Genomic DNA, 18,725 nt, shown 5'->3' on the forward strand with positions numbered 1-18,725 from the left:
TTTCCTTACCTTTTCTCTCACCTCACTCTCAGAGTCGAGGTATCATGCTTGATTCCTCTTAATGGCACCAGCTTGCAAAATTGGGGACACCTGCTGGGTCTACATTCAAGGTTATCCATTGATTAAGGTGGAAGATTTTGTTACGCTCTTTTTGCAAAAGAATAACAAGCAGTTTGTGGCCTGTCCCCATGCACACAACGACATGTTTGGTGCATGCACACAAGCAATGTTCACATGCTGGTTTTTGCAACCCAATACAACGCGTTTGGACTCCATATGAGTAGCAACCACGTTGTGGCCTGTTCGCATGCATAGATGGACATATTCGTTGCTTGTACACAAGCGGGGCTCGCATGGTGGTTTTTGCAATCGGATACATGACGTTGAGACTCCATTTTCATTATTGAAATCAGCCTTGCCAAGGCTTTTTGTTTGTTCCAGTTGTGAAATGTAAAGCCAAAATCTAGAACATCACAATTGGAGGTTTTCAATCACAAGGCATCAAAGAAAAAAAAAAGGCTAATTTTGCTAGGAGAAATAGGAGAATGGTTCTGTTCATTTTCAAACTGTGGTTTACACATAGAGGGAAAGGCAGGTCATTTAGACATCAGATGTCAGATAAATAGAAGAATCGTCGTATTTATTATCAAGTTTTGGTCTACATACATTTGTTCTTGAGCACAAAAAGAGATCCAAAAGAGATGTTGTTGGTGCGTATATATACACATAGCAAAAGTCAGATGATGTGCACATCAGATATCAGTTCGCAGCATCATTGCTTGAATCCAAAAAACATCTCGCTGTTGTGCATACACAGAGAGCAAAATCCAAGTCATCTGGGTATTACATATCTGCCCTACTGAAGGAGATTTGAGAACCTGCACATTATTGCATTCAGCTTGTTCAACTGAGTCTTCAGGTCTGTAATTATTTTTGCAATACAGATATCTGTCTTCTAATTTTGTGACCTGGACGTCAGCAACATGGACAACATAATTGTCGATAGCGTCTTTTAAACTATGCACAACACTAAGAACATCCGATCGTGAGAATGATGGCTGGTGGTTTGATCTCCAATGAGCTCTCTCAAAATTCCAATCAATATCTCGCATCGTATCAATCCGTTCGTGTTCAATTGCAGCAAAAGAGTCTTCTGCCTCTCTATCATCCAATCCAAGCAGTTGGTTCTCTTCGCCCTGCTCCATCCTCGCTCTACAAACACCAAATTCAACAATCAATTACATGATTTTGAAACACAATAAAAAATAACAACAATGCACACAACCGCTAAGCAACTGTTGTCACATCAGTTCGGTGCACTAGCGGGATAAAGTCATCGCCTATCTGTGCATCCCTCACTTTGATATCAAAATGGTCATCGTCAATACTTGGTGGTGATGGGCTGCAACACACGTTCGCTCCTATCACCAATCTCAAAATTCGATTCCTGCGTGCAAATGGTAAGCCGCATACTTGTCTCTTTCTTGCAGACAAGAGAGGAACCGATCCGCTCGTGGACGCGTCGTTTTATACATCTCATGCTAGCAAAAATGCTAACAATGTCTTGGTAGCTTGTACTCGACAGATAGATCATGCACCTCCAAAGCGATTTTATTTTCCCCATATGCATTCCCCGCCCCTGATGTGGAGTTATCCACGAGAACAATGGATAATACTTTCCTGTCTCATCATTCTATGCAATGTTGACAGGAAATCATTACCTGTTGGATGCCACAGTTTGAATTTACCAAACATAAGTGCTCTATCAAAAATGTTTACAGGCATCAAGCACACTCTATTCTTCATCTCATCTGCTCCATAGAGACTATACAATTATATCCCTTTGTTGACATCGATAGGAGTGACATTGTGCATTACTTTCCTACACTGCGGCTCATCTTGCTCTTTCAAGCAATACCCTAGCATGCCTTTGAATGTATGCATTTTATGTTGTTTTAAACCTCGACACAACACCATACCCCCTGTAGGAGTCGGTTTGTCCCACCCCAAGTATCCTTTGATTTTCTTGTTAACAACAATGAGCGATGTTGCCCATAGTTGGACAACCATCTAAAAATGAATGTGCAAAGGGTCCTTCCCCTCTCCAATGCGCACAGACCAACCAGACTTTCATTCTCAAGAAACTACTTCATGCATCCTCAGAGCATCACGTCAATATCATCACCCCCCACAGAGACAATCACACTTACTTCTATGACCCTATTGCTTGGTCTTGACCATTCACATTCTTGCCCCTCGAACGACCTCTACTGGAATCCTCTATCCTCCTCGGTCTCTTTCTCTTCGGAACAACATCTTCATCTAGATGAGCCCTAGCTCTGGATTCGCTTTTCAAGCGCACCATCTTCACTACCTACACGCAATCTGCAATGTTGCAGCTCAATCCCATACATAACAGTCACCGAAACTAATTCCGCTATTCTCGTATCAGACCATGATGCAGGTCATACTCAGCAAATGAGGTAATCAGCACACAAAGATAAAGCTTTGAAAGACGTTTTCATAACAATGCACAGATAATCACATAATCAAACATCTCTCACATTCTCTCTCTCTCTCTCTCTCTCTCTCTCTCTCTCTCTCTCTCTCTCTCTCACACACACACACACACACACACACACACACGTATAGAGAGCACTCTGTGAGCATCAGTCACCATCAATACTTACCTTTGTTTGTGTCTCCCAATCGTGGGCTGGTCTTGGTGAGCGTGGCACACTTCACAACAACCTCCTGGCATAGAAAATATACAATGTTTGCTTCGGTGCAGGTTGCTTTTGCGCTCGCAAAATTTTGCCACCTGCTTCCAACACGTCCAGATCCCCCGCCTGACAACCGCCACCCCCACCCTATTTGTGACCGATTTTTCTCCTCAAACAAGAGGGCATCTCGATAGGTTTGGCTAAATTAGCCTAGTATCAAAAATTGACAGGTCCTACTCCCTTTCTATATTTACTATACTTTTTCTTACTAGGTTCCAACTTGCTACCATTAGTCACAACTACAAAGGAAGGTATATAAATTTATAGCAAATGAAATACATGTGCACACGTAAGGTGTGTTCAATATCAACAACCTTTTGTTGGTTTTTACCAAATGAAAGGTGGTTTTCATGAGAAGTTTGAGAGAAATTCATTTTTGCAAATTTATTAAAGCAGTAGGACTTGCCAATTTTTGATACTGGGCCGATTTAACTAAATATGTCGAGATGCCCTCTTGTTTGAGGAGTAAACTTGTTTGCAAACGGGGTGGAGTGGCAGTTGTCAGGCAGGGGATATGGACGTGCTGCAAGCATGTGGCAAAATTTAGCGAGCGCGAAAGCGACCTGCACCAAAGCAAACGCTATATATTTTCTATGCCAGGAGGTTGTTGTGAAGTGTACCATGCTCACGGAGTCCAGCATGCGGATAGGGAGACATATACAAAGGTAAGCGTTGATGGTGATTGATGCTCATAGAGTGCTCCCTATGCGTGCATGCGTGTAAGTGTGTGTGTGTGTGTGTGTGTGTCTGACAGTGTGAGAGATGTTTGATTATGTGATTATTTGTGCATTGTTATGAAAACGTCTTTCAATGCTTTATGTTTGTGTGCTGATTGCCTCATTGACTAAATATGACCTGCATCATGGCCTGATGAGATAACAGGGGAGTTAGTTCCGGTGACTGTTATGTATGAGATTGAGTTGTAGTATTGCAGATTGCGTGTAGGTAGCGAAGATGGTGCACTTGAAAAGCAAAGCCAGAGCTAGGGATGATCAGGATGAAGATGCTGTTCCAAAGAGGAAGAGACCAAGGAGGGTAGAGGATTCCAATCGAGGTAGTTCAAGGGGCAAGAATGTGAATGGTTAAAGACCAAGCAGTAGGGTCATGGAAGTAAGTGTGATTGTCTCTGTGGGGGGTGATGATATTGATGCAATGCTCTTAGGATGCATGAATTCGTTTCTTGAGAATGAAAGTCTGGCTAGTCTGTGCGCATTGGAGAGGGGAGGGAACGCTTTGCACCTTCATTTTCATATGGTTGTCCGATTGTGGGCAACATTGCTCATTGCTATTAACAAGAAAATCAAAGGATACTTGGGGTGGGACAAAACGACTCCTGCAGGGGGGATGGTGTTGTGTCAAGGTTTAAAACAATATAAAATGCATGCATTAAAAGGCATGCTAGGGTATTTCTTGAAAGAGCAGGATGCACTGTAGGAAAGTAATGCACAATGTCGCTCCTGTCGATGTCAAGAAAAGGGTAGAACTGCATAGTCTTTATGGAGCTGATCAGCTAAAGAATAGAGTGTGCTTGATGCCAATAAACATTTTCAATAGAGCGCTTATGTTTTGGAATTCAAACTACGGCATCCAGCAGGAAATGATTTCCTATCCCAACATTGCATAGAATGGTGAAGATAGGAAAGTATTATCCGTCATCCTTGTGGATAACTCCACATAAGGGGCGGGGAATGCAGATGGGGAAAATAAAATTGCTTTGAAAGTGCATGATCTATCCGTCGAGTACAAGCTACCAAGACGTTGTTAGCATTTTTGTTAGCAATGAGATGTATACAACGACGCATCAACGAGCGGATTGGTTCCTCTCTCGTTGGCAAGAAAGACACAGATATGCGGCTTACCATTTGCACGTAGGAATTGAATTTCGAGATTGTTGATAGGAGCGACGTGTTTTGTAGCCTATCGCCACCAAGTATTGATGATGACCATTTTGATATCGAAGTGAGGGATGTAGAGATAGGCGATGACTTTATCCCGTTGGTGCACCGAACTGAATCAGAACAGTCGCTTAGCTGTTGTGTGCATTGTTGTTGTTTTTTATTAGTGTTTCAAAATAATGGAATTGATTGTTGAATTTGGTGTTTGCGGAGCGAGGATGGAGGAGGGCGATGATAACCAGTTGCTTGGATTGGATGATACACAAGCAGAAGACTCTTTTGCTACAATTGAACATGAACGGATTGATACGATGCACGAGATATTGATTGGAATTTTGTGAGAGCTCATTGGAGATCAAACCGCTAGCCATCATTCTCTACAATCAGATGTTCTTGACATAGTTTAAAAGACATTATCGACAATCACGATGTCAATGTTGTTGATGTCCAGGTCACGAAATTAGAAGAACAGATATTTGCATTGCAAAAACAAATTACAGGCCTGAAGACTCAGTTGAACAAGCTGAACACAATAATATGCAGGTTCTCAAAATCTCCTCAGTAGGGCAGATATGTAATATCCAGATGACCTGGCTTTTGCTCTCTGTGTATGCCCAATAGCGAGATGTTTTTTGGATTCAAGCAATGATGCTGCGAACTGATATCTGATGTGCAGATCATCTGAGTTTTGCTATGTGTATATACACACCAGCAACATCTCTTTTGGATATCTTTTTGTGCTCAGGAAGAAATGTATGTAGACCACGACTTGATAATAAAAATACAACGATTCTTCTATTTATTTGACATCTGATGTCTAGATGACCTACCTTTCCCTTTGTGTGTAAACCACACTTTGAAAATGAACAAAACCATTCTCCTATTTCTCCTAGCAATCAGTCTTTCGATGCCTTGTGTTTGAAAAACTCCAATTGTGATGCTCTAGTTTTTGGCTTTAGTTTTCACAACTGGAACAAACAAAAAACCTTTGCAAGGCTGATTTCAATAATGAAAAGTAGAGTCCCAACGTTCTTTATTCGGTTGCAAAAACCACCATGCAAGCCTCGCTTGTGTGCAAGTAGTGAATATCTCCATGTGTGCATGCGAACAAGCCACAAAGTGATTGCTATCATATGGACTCCCTGCGTGTTGTATTGGGTTGCAAAAACCAGCATGTGAACACTGCTTGTGTGCAGGCATCGAACATGTCGTTGTGTGCATGGGAAGAGGCCACAAAGTGCTTGTTATTCTTTTGCAAAAAGAGCATAACAGAATCTTCCACCTTAATTAATGGATAACCTTGAATGTAGATCCAGTAGGCCCGACCAATTTTTGGTTTTGGGTTGAATGTAGACCCAGCATATTCCTGTATTCCCATGGATAAACTTGGGTAATATAAATATAAAATCCATGGATATACTCTCCCATGGAGAATTAGGGATTGGCAATGGCTGGAGTAATCCAGGTTGCTTCCCTCTATCATACTTAGTCTTTTGGTATACTGCACATTTTGAAACATATTCTTGTATGTCCACTTTCGTGGTAGGCCAATAGAAGTACATTTCTACTCCTTGAAGAGTAGGTTGAATGCCTCTGTGCCCCGCATAAGGAGAAGCATGGGATTCATACATGACTTTCTCACAAAGGAAGTGGGTAACACATAGCCTATTGCCGTGGAGAAGATAACCATCCTGCAAGGTGAATGGTTCCTCTTTCTTCCCCAATCCAAGGGCTGACATTATGTCTCTAAAGTCAGGGTCAGTAGCATACTCATCTATCATAGAAGATAGATCATTGTGAGTTACTATAGACACCGCATTGACTTTTGGTCGTCGTGGAAGTGCATCAGCCACTTGATTGTGCTTATCCCAACAATGTGAGCAACATGAAAATTAAATTGCGAAAGAAAATTTTCCCACCTCATTTGGTTGTTGGAATGCTTGGTTTGCATCATGAAGTACTTGAGACTTTGGTTGTCTGTTCATAAAATAAATGGAGTTCCCAATAGATATTGCTTCCATGTGTCTAGGGCATGTAGAACAGCTAAAGCTCTTTCTCACAAATGCCCAAGGCTCGTTCATCGGCATTGAGTCTTCAACTCTCATATGCTATGGCATGCCCTTCTTGAAGCAAGACTACTCCAAGGCAATCACCACAAGCATCACATTGGACCTCAAATGGCTTTGAGAGATCTGGAAGCATAAGGAATGGTTGGGAGGTAAGCTTCTCTTTGAGCTTGTCAAAAGAATTTTTCTCTTTAGGAGTCCATAAATACTTAACATTCTTCTTGCTTAAGTCATGTAATGGTCCTGCTATTTGAGAGAATTTGGCTATGAAGCGTCTATAGTATGCACACATACCAATAAAGCTTCTTAGCTCATGTAGATTCCTTGGATTAGGCCTTGCTTTTATTACCTCCAACTTTGATGGATCCATCCCGATACCATCTTGAGAGATAATATGACCTAAGTATTAAATCTCTTGAAGGAAAAATTCGATTTTCTTTTGGTTGAGAAAAAGCTTGTTCTCCCTCAATGCTTGAAAAATCATTTGGAGATGTTGCTTGTGTTCCTCCAAGGACTTGCAATAGATGATGATATCATCAAAGAATATCCAGTGAATTTGTGGTAGGGTCTAAATATTTTCTCCACTAGACAATTGAACATGGCTGGTGCATTAGTAAACCCAAAAGGCGTGACTAGATATTCATAAACCAAATGTTGTACGAAACACGGTCTTTAAGGTATCTTCGTCCACTATCCTTATTTGATGATAGCCACTTTTAAGGTCAATCCTACTGAAGTAGGTAGAGCCTTGTAGCTTATCAAACAGATCTTCTGCCCGAGACACAAGAAATCTATTTCTGATAGTGATATGGTTCATGCTCGATAGTCCACACACATACAGTATGTACCATCTTTCTTTTGCACTAAAAGGACTGGAGAACAAAAGGGAGAGGAGCTAGGCCTCACCATCCATTTGTCTACCAATTCTTGTACTTGCCTTATGATCTCCTCTTGTTGAGCTTGGGAAACTCGATAAGGAGGCTTGTTATGCGGTGAGCTTCCTGGTAGGATCTCAATTCGATGGTCATCATCCCCTCGTTTTGGAGGTAAGTCCATAGGGATATCATCGAAGAACACATCTTGGAATCCTTTAAGAAAATTGGACAAGTCTAACTCTTCTTGATTCTTACCATTTACATTAAATGAAACATCAGGATCTTTTAGGGAATCTTTGACAAAAATCATGTATGTAGAAACTGAGCTCTTCATTGATTAATCAAAAGCACGAGGATTTACAAGTGGTATAGTACGACTAGACTCACTAGCATCTGTATACATGATCTTTTCCTTGTAGGTGAAGTAGATTCTCCTTTTAGGGAACTTCATGTTGGCAGCCATGCAATTGAACCATGTCCCTAGGATAGCATCCTCATGTTAAGTCTTCTTTGTCAACGTAGCTTTGGACATGAAGCCTAAACTTCCCAATCAATCAGGTAACGGAGGCTTGTTGTCCCTTGAAAGCTGTACAGTAATGTATCTCCCATCTCGAGGGCTTGAATGCCCAAATTGGTGGCCAACTCCATTGATATGAAGTTGTGAGTAGATCCATGGTCAAACAAGATGAAAGCATCATGCTCCCTTACGTTCCCCAAGCATAGGAGAGAGGTGATCCTTTGCAATGAGCATCCTCTTTTGGAGCTTCGATGGTGGAAGCTCTAGGAATCTCATTGCGGGCATTTCTCTTGAGGCAAGAACGATAGCCATGTCCATGCTCTCCACACTTAAAACATTTATGGTCCTTGCAAAAGCTTCAAGCTCTTCAGGAGATAGTTTGTTTTTACCTTTATAAACTCCCTTCTCCTTAGAACAATTGTTGTTGTTGTAATTGTTGGAATTGCCTTGGGAAGAATTTTGGGCATTGGTTTTCCCCTTTGCATCACTTTTGTCTTTGCTTTCCATGGGCTTGACATTCCGTCTAGCTCCTTGTTGGAAATTGATGCGCGAAGCAACCATGGTGTGGTGGATTACTTTGGTGATAGAACCATGCTATTGAGAGTTGATGTACTCGGCCATCTCTTTAGGTAATCCCGCATCTATCTTTTGCAAGACAATAGCCTTGAGATGTAAATCCCAAAACTTGTCTACATTTTTGTGGATAGACTCATGAGAGAGAAGCTTTAAACTACACCATTTGGTAAGCACTTTAAACTACACCATTTGATGGAAACTCGTAGAGTTTTCCATGTTTTGCGGATTTGTCGTTGCCACGAAGGCTAGCCCACCATTAACGAGCCAATTTTTGGAAGTGCATAGCTACATGATGTAGCTTAGAGGACTCCATGAAGCCCTCATCTCCAAAGGCCGCATCGAATTGCTAGATGAAGGCCAATACTTTGTCCGTGGTACCAAAGGTGCCATCATAGGTGAGAAAAGAGATACTCTTTCCTCCCTCTTTGAACTTCTTGAGCTTTTGTGACCTTCTCCATGTAGGGTAAGATTTGCGATGTCCTCCCCTCTTGTATTCTCTAGGAGAATAGCCATACCTTTCATCGGAAGAGGAGTAAGGTGAAGAAGAAGGAGAAGAGGGTGACCTTTTCTTACCCTTTTCTTCCTTTGTTTCCTCTCTTCCCTTTTGGAGTGACGAGGAGAAGAACTGTGGGTTGACCGTTTCCTCTTGGGAGGAGTTGGCGACCATCTAGACCACCGTCTTCATGGATCCACATCTTCAAAGGAACTTAGGGATTCATTATTTTCTCGCTCTTTGGATTCCTCCTCTCGTATGGGAGAGAGTCTTCTTTTGGGGGTCGCATCAACAGACCTCCTAAGCTCTCTCTTTCCTCTTGAAGAGGAAAGGAAATCCCATAGGCACGAAGTTGTTGGGTAACTTCGGCTTGCAAAGCAGGGTTGTCCATAGCTTGTTGCAACCTAGTAACAAGATAATTGACAAACATGGGAGCATCATCATTAGCACCTTCATGTACAAAATCAAAGTTATCAATGTTCATTCTACTCTCTTGGTTATTGTCAGCCATATTAACAAAATTTGTGTGTTTACTTAGTGTATTCTTTGGCAATTCAAAACCTTAGTTGCTACTCCTCTTAGCCTTTGAAAACAATGCTTAAGAATCTACACCCATGGCTCAAATTGGTTAATTATAGAGAGTAGTGGAGTGGGTCTAATATTACAGAATTGTCAAGGGATAGCTCCTTTCAGACTTCTTCTAGCTCAATAATGGTAAATCCATAGAAAAGTCTAGAAAGACCCCATTATTATGACCAAATCTCCTGAGGTGTGCACCATATCTCACATAGTGGGCTCAACAAAACCAATAATAGATCCCAGTCCCACTTACCCTAACATTATTAACAAAATCAACCATCAATAGGCTACTTAAGGACCTCTCTTCTTAAGTAAGAAAAGAGAAACCAAATGTAATGGAAATGGCCTATGAACTTTGAGAATAGCGGCGTTAAGAGAATAAGAGAGAACATTTTTGTGAGACTACAATGAGAGCATAGAGGGTGAACTTAATTGACGGTAGTAACATAATCATAGTACTTAGCTAACTTGGCATGAACAATACTTTTACAAGAGAGAGAGTTTAGAGAACATGACAACAGCTGAGGAACAAATTTATGTGGAGCCGGTCCCCCCTTCAATAGGAATCTATACTATAGATTTTCCCATCAAGAGAGACTTGGTACAATACAATCTTTGTGTTCCTTGTGACCTCGGTGATGCAATGAAGATGGAAAGCTTTATGCATCACGAGCATAACATAAACTTTGCAAAAAGCATTAACTATCCCAAGCCTCAGTCCCAAGGCCTCAAACACCTTAGCAGGTGGAGAGAGCTAGCAATTAATGAGGGTAGGGAAGAGGAAGAAGAAACATTCATAGGAGAAAGAAATAGTTCCTCACTTATCATCACTCTTCTTGTGCTACCATACATAATAGCATAGTAATGAAGATAGAGAAGATGGAAAGCTTAAGCATTGAAGCATGGCTCTTGGTTGGATTTGCATTCCATAGCCAAGAGTGTTGGTGTAGGCTCTCAACTTCTCTACTAGCTTGGAGAAGGAGATGGAGCTCTTGCACTTTGCACTTCACACAATGAAAGTGTGTGTGAGAGTGTGTGGGAGAGTATACCCCCCAAGCAACCCCCCTTCATGCTTTGGTCAACCCCCCCCCTTGTAGTTCATGCTTGAGGCTCATTGGACCCCTCCAAGCCTAGCCAATCATGGGCAAGAGGCATATCAAGCAACAAGGGTACTCTTGGGACAAGTGTTCCCCTTTCCCTTTGAGGGAGAGGACTTGATAAATGCAAAAACAATTAATTAAATCAACTAAATTATCATTGAACCCCTTGGGAGGCCAACCAATAGGCTTTAGGCACACCATGAGGGCAACATGAGGAGGATCTTGACAAGTGTCCTATTTGCCTTCTGTTACAAAGCTTTCCTTGTGTGTGTGTGTGTGTGTGTGTGTGTGTGTTCTCTCTCATCTCCCTAGCTTTAGGGCTCGCCCCCGCCTTTGTAGGGATGTTATTGACTTTTGGAACACAAGCAGGACAAAGCACCTCAAGCTTGGGTAGTGTTCCCACAAGAACCTCAAGCTCCCTAGTCGGCAAGGCATGACAAAGCACCTCAAGCATCTTAGTCAGCAAGCACGACAAGCACCTCTAGCATCTTAATCATCAAGCACGATAAGCACCTTAAGCATCTTAGTCAGCAAAAGCACAGCAAACGCCTCAAGCTTGGTCCGGGTTCCCACCTCAAGCACAACCCTAGCTTACCTAAGGTCAAAGGACTTTTAGCATTAACCTTTGGAGGTCTTCAATGAAGCTACCCCTAAGGTCTTTAAGCTCCATTGGCTAGCCTTGCTCTTTGATAGACCAGCTCTCATTTGGACCCCTTTACCATTGGCCCCGTGTTGAGATAGATCTGTAAGCACATGTCTATATTCTAACCCTTGTTCTCGTTTATTCTCCCACATTAAATGATAAATTTAATATGAGAAAATCATTTGGGTTGGTTAGAAATTAGATTTTATGACACCAAAAGAACATAGCACTAGTGAGTGTCCTACGTTTACAGTAAAATTTAATGGAACTTGCAACGCATGTGGTAGGTATGGTCACCAAGCTAAGGATTGTTTAATGATCAAACGTATGATGGCAAATAGACCACCTATAGCCTGGACGGATGCACCTCGAGCTCCTGTATTGATGCCTGCTCCACCTGTTGAGCAACTACCGCAACACATGGTCCCTAGATCTCAAAATGTTGTACAAGCTACACCACTACCACCTCCTGTGCTAGGACCGCAGCCCCCGCATCCAAGAGTCGCCCCTATGAACCAAGTGGGTTGCGAGCCATCTAATGCTTATGCAGATGGCTGTGAGGAGGAAATAGACACTAGTATTGCCTACGGACTTGATACATTGGAAGAGTGTCCTATATACTACATGGAAGATTGTTGGGGGCAAGTCAAGCCGGTTTATCAAGCTGCTGCTCTCGCATCCAGAGGTCAAAATATCAACACCCAGGCTAGGAGGCCACCTCTTCAATGCTACGAGTGTGGTGGACAACATCGGGCAGCGGAGTGCCCTATTAGGCTGCAAAAGAATGCTGCACAGATGCAAATGAATCAAGGGAGCACGTCTGCAATGCCAATACTCACATGTAATCGTTGTGGCATAGATCACTTGATTGCCCAATGCCCCTATAACCCAAATGCGCCTAAAATCACACCCCTAAATTTGGTCGAAATTGCTAGTGTGACATCGCCAATACCACCCGTCGCACCCGCTTATGCGATTACACGGTCCATGCTTCAAGGGCCAGGCCATATCCTCGAAGAGAGAGATACCGCGTCAGTTATCCAAGCAAAGAAAAAGAAGACACGAAGGAAGAGGTCGCAGAATACGGGAAATTCAAAGCCAAGTTCCAAAACAAACATAGGAGCAGGAGATGACCCCGTGTATATGAATGACCTCGAGGATGATTCAGATTCAATCGAGACAATGGAGACTAGAACCAATACCACAAAGGGAAAGACCGACAAGGAAAACCGTAACATGGAACCAAATGAAAACCGAATAAGAGAAAACCATAAAGAGCCTCTGAAAACACCACAAGTGTTTCCAAATCCAATCCAAGACCCCCAAGATAAACCGCAGGGGCAAAAAGGGAAGAATCGTAAAAAGAAGATTGGGACGTACCCAAACCCAGTAGACGAGATTGAGCAGGTGAAACATCTAAGAGGTTTAGTGGAGGAGACTCAAAGGAAACTAGAACCAGAACCCATGCATGTCAAAATTCATGACACAGTGTTTCCCACGCAAGTTCATCCACCCCACATGAACCATAGACCGTTAGCCATATCTAGTATCATCCAAGAAGGGAGTGAGGACGGGACATCAGAAAGTGAGCATACACCTTTCTTGTTGGAAAGGATGTTTAACGAAGGAATACCTGATCCCATTGAGGAATATGAGATTCCATCCTCACCAGTTCCTAGTCAAGGACCTACACCCTGCAAAATGCCAATGAATGTTTCCAAACTAGTGGACTTCATGTCTTCTGAGGTCCGAACCACGATCATAGCAAAGCTGTATGGAGATCCTGAGTTATTCCTTGCACTTCGAGCATTCCTTAACGGAGAGCTACGAACGGGATTACTGCAGTTTGCGCAACCAAATAGGCCTGACTCGATTATGATTGATGAGGAAAATCATGTGCAATCACTTGACTTAGATGGACACGAGTCTGTGATCGAGGTACCCATTAACGAATTAGGGCAGTATTTTGAAGGCGACGAGTCTAATGCGACCCTACCCATCACTACCAAGGGATTAACTATAAAGGGAATTCTTGATGGTGGTGCGGGAGTTAGCATCGTTACAAAAGATTGTTGGGAATCCATGGGAAAACCCCGCCTTAGTGTTACTAACATTGTGGTAAAGATGGCAAATGGAACCATAGCCAAACCTATGGGGATGCTCAAGGATCTTAAGATCAAAGTTCTAGGACACGAGGTACGACATACGTTCATTGTAATGGATTTCTCTAAACACCTTATGTCATACGAAATGATTTTAGGACGACCATTCATGAGGGACGCACAAATGGTTCATGATTGGTCTAAAAATCATGTCTATTTGCAATTCCAAGACTCTGTCCTTAGAGTGGATTTGGTGACTGGTAAGGTACACCCCTTAGGGAGTAAAACCATTATTGATCATCGCTTTGACACCACAGTTCACTCGGCCCCACTACAATATTGTTACACTTGTAAGAAGGATACAGACATTGGCCAAGATTCTCCTTACATGGATGTGTTATCAGGTATGACGGAATCAGACAACCTGGACTGGGTACACCTAGCTGCAACCATAAATACCTGGGGAAATAGAGGAACCACTTGGGTCACACCAGAGGGGGAAGAGGTACCACAAATTGCACCCCTGAACATGATAAGTGCCATACATGCATCTTCTAAGGGCAAGGCAATTGTAGACCAATCTGACAGTGACACCGATAGCTCAATAGAAGACTTTGACCAACACGACTCAGACACGGACTCCCAGAGTGAAACGGATTCTGAATCTCATGAATTAGAGAGTGGAGCAAGTTCAGAGTCAAAACATTCGGAAGGACCGAGCACATCAACCGATGATAGCTCCTCCGAGAGTGAAGAGGACACCAACGAGGACTCCTTTAGTGAGCCAGATCTAAATGCAAATCAAAAGCAGGTCTCAGATAAGAAAAAGAAAAACTTTAAGAGGCGTCGATATCGAGCCAATGTACGTGCTAGGATAAAAAAGAAGAGATCCTCAGCAGAATGGCTTAGTTATATAGGAGCATGTGATGCTCATCGAAAATTGGTAGACGATTGGGGTGAATATCTCCAAAATGTTATGTGGTGTAGACCATGACCCCATGACATAGCCCAATTAGAGATCATAGACAAGCCAAAGTTGAGCCGCACTGCAAGGAGGCGTCAAAACCAAGAGTTAGCTCGACAACACAAGAAAGCAGAAATAGAAGCACAGACCAAAGCACAACCAGAATCCACAGACTTGCATCCTGCACCAGAACATTTCAAATCTTACACCACAGGGGAAGCAAAGGTTGTGTACACAAAAGCCCAAAGAATACCTATCGATGGGAATAATGGAATCTATGTTGCTCCGGCAATAGTTAAAGAAATAGAATTAGCCAACCCCGGTGAAGAATCAAAACCTGTTTTTATTGCCCAAGACCTCACAGAAGTTGAAGAGGCAGTCCTCAAAGAGCTTCTCAAGGAATTCAAGGACATATTCGCTTGGACATACCATGATATGAAAGGTGTTCCACCTTCTGTGGTCCAACATACGATCCCTATGATTAGCACTGCGAAGCCTGTACAACAAAGACCCTACCCGATGAATCCTAAGTACGCAAAGATCATTCAAGAAGAACTAGAAAAGCTTATCAAATGTGGGTTCATATATCCTATTGAACACTCTGAATGGGTGTCTCCAATAGTTATCGTGCCAAAAAAGAATGGGAAACTCAGGGTGTGCGTGGACCTCAAAAAAGTTAACGCAGCTACTAGAAGAGACCATTACCCCCTACCATATTCCGAACATGTACTCGAAAGAGTTGCAGGCAAGGAAGCTTATAGCTTTCTAGATGGGTACTCAGGCTACAACCAAATCACGATAGCGCTAGAGGACCAAGCTAAAACTGCCTTCATCACAGAATTTGGCGTGTTTGCATTTCGTGTGATGGCTTTTGGCTTAACAAATGCCCCTGCTACATTCCAACGATTAATAAACACTGCTTTTAAAGAATATTTGAGAGAGTTTTGTGAAGCTTTCTTAGACGACCTTTGTGTTTACTCTTCTTGGAAAGAACATCTATCATGTTTGCGGAAGGTGTTTGAAAAGTGTAGGTTATATCGTATCTCATTGAACCCATTCAAATGCCAATTTTGGGTCAAGCATGGAGTTATTTTAGGGCATATAGTATCTAAAAATGGTATCTCAACCGATGAGAGCAAAATTAAAGTGATTCTAGAGTTACCACCACCAACCAATTACAAGGGAGTTCAAAGGTTCATGGGACACGTGGGTTATTATCGACGGTTTATTTTATTTTTCGCTTAGATAGCACATCCTTTGTACAAGCTTCTCATCGAATTTAAATGGACTGAAGAGTGTGACCAGGCCTATAAACAATTGAAGAAAACACTAGCAAGTGCTCCGATTTTAAGGACACCTAACTGGGATGTCATTTTCCATGTGCATATGGATGCATCAAACTTTGCTATTGGGTGTGTTCTCACTCAACCAGGAGAACATAAATTGGACTATCCCATTAGCTTTGCAAGCCGTCAATTGAACGATGCTGAAAGGAACTACGCCACTACACAGCGAGAAGGTTTAGCAATGGTTTATGCAGTAAAGAAATTTCGCTACTACCTTCTGGCAAACAAGTTTGTATTTTATGTGGATCATCAAGCGTTGCTGTATCTGGTAAACAAGCCATGCTCCACAGGAAGAATCACACGATGGTTGTTAATTCTTCTGGAGTTTGATTTCACAATTGTAGTGAGACCCGGTAAAAGGCACGTCATGGCTGATCATTTGTCTCGCATACCCAATGGTGAAGCCCCTACAGGAGTTGATGCTGAATTACCCGATACTTCCCTATTCATAGTTGAGACTATGCCTGAATGGAGTGAGAACATTGTTAACTTTTTAGTTAATGGTTTTCCACCCAAGGAACTTCGTAAGGATATCGCTCGAAGGCTAGTAAAAGAATGTGAACCCTATTGTTTGATTGCCGAAACTCTGTATAGACTAGGCAAGGACGATATTGTTAGGCGTTGTGCCCGCGAGGATGAATATTTGTATATCTTGCAAGAAGTACATATGGGCGTAGCAAGAGGACATTTTTCAGGAGACCTGACTGCTAGAAAGGTGCTGCAATCAGGCTATTGGTGGCCAACTTTATTAAAGGATGCATCACTTTTTACAAAAGGGTGTGATGAGTGCCAATGTTACAAGACCACACAGCGCAAGGACAGAATGCCCTTACATCCTATTAAAGTAACCCAACCATTTGAAAAATGGGGCTTAGACTTTGTAGGTCCAATTAGTCCCGCAGCTCGCAACACTCAATCTCGATATATTCTAGTTGCTACGGACTATGTAACAAAGTGGGCTGAAGCTAAGGCTTCACAAAAAGCTGACGCGAGGACAACATCTAAGTTTCTTTTTGAGAACATTATCACAAGATTTGGTTGCCCTTTTGAAATTGTTAGTGATAATGGTACCCATTTTATAAATGAGGTAATAAGAGAGCTTACCACGACCTTTATGATATCCCACCATAAGTCTACACCTTATTACCCGCAAGCTAATGGACAAGCCGAGAGCACCAACAAGACTCTAATCTCTATTTTAACCAAGACGGTAGAAGCTCATCGCACTGATTGGGATTTGAAGTTGACATCTGCTCTATGGGCTTATCGTACTGCTTATAAAGTGGCTATTAATTGTACGCCATTCAAAATGGTATACGGCCAAGAAGCGGTTATGCCTTGGGAGTTTGTCATTCCTAGTCTTAGGGTAGCTTCGCAAGAAGGATGGAATGGTAACCCCTTAACCGAGCTTTTGTATATCTTAGAAAAACTAGACGAAGAGAGACAGTTGGCTGTGCAAAATGCTCTTGTGGAAAAGGATAGGAGAAAGAAGTGGTTTGATCGCCATGTGAAGAACAAGGACATCAAAGTTGGTGATAAAGTCCTTATGTATGGAGTACATAAAGAGAAGAAAAAGTTGAAATATGCTGGTAAAGGACCACATAGAGTATGTGAAATTACCCCACAAGGTACCCTTCGTGTGGAAACTCTTGATGGAGTTGAAACCATTGGATTCCTCAATGGGAGTAAATTCAAAAGATATTATGATCCTTTAAGCCAAGAAGAACTACGGGCCATTCATCAAAAGAAGGCCGCCAAAGCACAAACCGAGTTAAAGAAGATACAAGCTCAAGCTAAGGCTAAGGAGCGACAACAACGTATAAGACAAAAACGAGAGGCTAACCTTGGAGTCACAAATGCATTCCACGTGGAAATCGAAGAGGATTGGTTGGACTCTGACACACCTCTACGATACCCTATTGAGTTAAATAGAGCCTATGGAAAAGTGCTATATAACGCCTTATTGGACACGGGTGCTAAATATAATCTGCTATCCTATGGGGTGTGGTGTCAGTTAGGGAAGCCACCTCTATCTGAGAGTATTATCCAAGTCAAGGGTGTCAACAAGAAAAAAACTACGGTTTTTGGAATCTGGCACACTTCTGTCAGTTATGACAATGGAATTGTAGCTCAAGACTTTTTGGTCATGCCTACTGGAACTATGGAGGGTAATATAAACCTAGGACGCACGTGGATGATAGCCACCAAATGCACTATTGATTGGGGGACTGGGGGTGTCACAACGCAAAAACCAACTCTTATCCCTACCACTCAAGCCATAGTCCCTGAGATATTGCCTAAGGAAATAAAACCCAAGACATTGCATGTCCAGGAGGTTGAACCATACGTCCCCATAGTCCAACTCTCTAGATCTTCAACTGATGTAGTTGAAAGAAAGCTTGAGACACACAAGAACCATCCTAATATAACAAAGAAAGCATACAAGTGGGTCCCTAAAGCTTCTTTAGTAACCATGGCTGATGCTAAAAAACGGAAGCCTCGTAAGAAACGTCCCACTCGCTCCAAGAAATGTAAGAAAACGTGGCGCTGGATTCCTAAACGACTATTAAAAGCCCAAGGATACTATAAAGGAAATGATCAAATCTGGGTGCCCAAACGTAAATTGTACTCTTACCTGTCACCTGACCCATGTAAACCAAATCCTGTGGCTCCAAAACAAATTGAAAATCATGGAAAGGAAAAAATCACGGAATGCGACACACCTGCTCCAGAGCTAGTTTGGGTACCAAAGAAAGAACGATTTGTTCCACCTAGCTCAGGAACAG

General features: G+C 42.3%; 1 pseudogene; it reads left to right on the forward strand.

Annotated features, from left to right (window-relative positions):
• Positions 1-3,229: 3,229 nt before the first annotated feature.
• Positions 3,230-5,243, forward strand: LOC147466063 (uncharacterized; annotated as a pseudogene).
• The last annotated feature ends 13,482 nt before the right edge of the window (positions 5,244-18,725 follow it).

This window comes from Adiantum capillus-veneris, chromosome 1 (assembly GCF_014529385.1).
Source record: "Adiantum capillus-veneris isolate H3 chromosome 1, ASM1452938v2, whole genome shotgun sequence".
NCBI lineage: Eukaryota > Viridiplantae > Streptophyta > Polypodiopsida > Polypodiales > Pteridaceae > Adiantum > Adiantum capillus-veneris.